The sequence below is a fragment of the Apis dorsata genome, unplaced genomic scaffold (assembly GCF_000469605.1).
Source record: "Apis dorsata unplaced genomic scaffold, Apis dorsata 1.3 scaffold_407, whole genome shotgun sequence".
Taxonomy (NCBI): domain Eukaryota; kingdom Metazoa; phylum Arthropoda; class Insecta; order Hymenoptera; family Apidae; genus Apis; species Apis dorsata.
The window spans coordinates 433248-435638 of NW_006263665.1; the positions used below are offsets into that span (position 1 = coordinate 433248).

Consider the following 2391-nt stretch of genomic DNA (forward strand, 5'->3'; position numbering starts at 1 on the left):
CTTTAATTAAAAAATAATAAAAAAATCAAATCATATCTTATATAATACACAGAATACACCCTGTACTATAAATAATGCGATATTCAACAACTCAGAAAAAGTACCTACACAAAATACTCGGCCATTAAAAAATAAAATATTCAAAAATATTTCGCTCTAAATCTAAAAAAAAAAAAAAAAAAATCAAATCATATCTTATAATACACCCTGTACACAGATAATGCGAGAACCGATAGAAGTTTAGCACCTACCTAGCACACGTACAAAAAGGATGAACACAAGGGTAACAACAACTTATGGAACCGATGAATCATCCCCCTATCGGGGATGAGAAGAAAGAAGATTGCACTCCGGCAACACTTTACGCCCCGAAGTTTCTCTTTTAAAAGAGAACCTTTACACAAAAAGCATCCCCTGGTTGAACCAACCTTTCAGATTACCACCAGACACGTAAGGGTTTTGCCACGTAGCCGCGGCGCGACATAAAGGATCCGCTGTCGAACCGAAATCACCACCGGCCTCTCCCTCCCCCTGTCACGGTATTTGCTTTGTAAATGCCTCGACCAAAATCCGTATTCCCCCGCCTTGCGGATGACGAGAGACGCTCGGATGAAATATGGACGATCCCTGGATCCCGACAGATCGATCCGGGATAGTTTCGTTTCGAGTAACGTCGATTACCAAACGGAGCATCTATCGTTGATTTATACTACTTGCGCAGCTTCGCTTCTTTTGAACATTGGATCGAACTTGCATCGTTTTCAAAATTTTTTAAAAATCAAGATTATTATTATCACTTTGATATTGAAATATTTCAAAGGATCTCTTTAGTGAATAAAATGCAGAAATGAATGGAATGAAATGAATCTTTTGAAATGGAAATTTGAATTTTTTTTTTCCAGTGGATATAATATTACTTTTGCAGTTTTAAAGATAGCGAAAGAGTTGTCCAGTATGGAAAATTTCTAGGGAAGGATTTTCTAAATGTTACATTCTTTTTTTTTTGAAAATGGTCAGTTAGGTAGTATTATACGGTATGCAAAATTTTGGAGATAGACTTTTTTCACATAACTTTTTTAAAATGACGGGTAATCCATTACAATTTTTCAACAAGGATATTTTTATCCAGCAACTTTTGAAAATGACAAATACACGTATACTAAAATTTTAAAAACAAGAGAGAGATTCCCTTTCCCCTTTCTTTCTAAATAAACAAAAAAAAAAGTCTCGACTCGATAAGAGTAGATAATATCCCGCGAAAAAAATTGTGCGCGAATCCTTATCACGATTACAATAATAACAGTTGGATTCTCGCGCTTCCGGATTTACCGCTAATGGAGACGATTCGATGCAAAAGAACTCAATTATCCCGAACGAGTTCGAGACAGATTCTTTTACAGACTCAGCGAGAAGAGAAAGAAGAAGGAATGGAGAGACGGAAATTGAGGAAGACAAAGAAGATGGAGGAGAAGTGAGGAGCGGGGAAAGAAGAGGGAAAAAAGAGAAGGAGAGGGAGTAGTGGAGATAGTGAGAGGTGGGAAGAAGATCGAGAGAAGTTGGGTGGAAAGAGGGGTGGAAGTGAGGGGGAGGTCGCCAGGTTGGACGAGTCACGCCTCGAGAGTTGCTGCTCCGTCCCTCTATTGATTCGACGTTAGCAACTTGTTGGCTACCTCTACCGTGCTCGACAATTTTTACGGGAAACTCGCCCCCTCCGGATGGGGAAGTCGACCCTCGTGTTACGAGCAACCTCTCTATTTTTCCACGTGTCACGAAGAGCGTTGAGTCGAGGAGGAGTACACGTTTTCCAAGAGAATATGTACTTTCTTCTTCGAAAGTATCGGTTTCGAAACGCAATTTTTTAAGAGTCATTGTGAGCAGGGAGGGGTATATAAGCTTCTTTTGGAGGTTGAAGGTTTTTTTTATGGGTAGCTATTCGAGGCACGAGGTATTAATATTAGATGGAAAGTTTTAAATCACCAGGAATAAGTTAGTTAGAAGTAGAGGAGAGTTTACTTGATCCTAATCGCATATCCTTACAGTATAAAAGTTCCATTTTTGAGCACGAAGCTTCCAACTTATGTTTTATATTCGTGCTTTTATATACTCAATATCTTTTTTTATTAAATTACATCCTTTACTTTAGTAGCCTAGCTTCTGCCAACCGCTTCTGTCACTTCTGGTTTCGTAAAATAATATCGACTAAAAATAGTTTAATCTATCTCCCTTATACTCAATTGCCATTAAACTAAAAAAAGAAAAAGAAACGAAAAAAGAAAAGAAAAGAAAGTAAACGCAATAATACTTAAGATAATAATGATAAAGCATCGAAAGAAGAAATTATTGTCGAGTAAAAAGAAAAGTTTCTGAGGTAATTTTTTTTTTTTTTTTTTT

The 2391-nt window shown here is 37.2% G+C and overlaps 1 protein-coding gene across 3 annotated transcripts in view; it reads right to left on the reverse strand.

Moving 5' to 3' along the window:
- LOC102675877 (acetylcholinesterase-like) overlaps positions 1–2391 on the reverse strand; it is a 196944-nt gene that overhangs the window by 88516 nt on the left and 106037 nt on the right. The window lies entirely within an intron of this gene.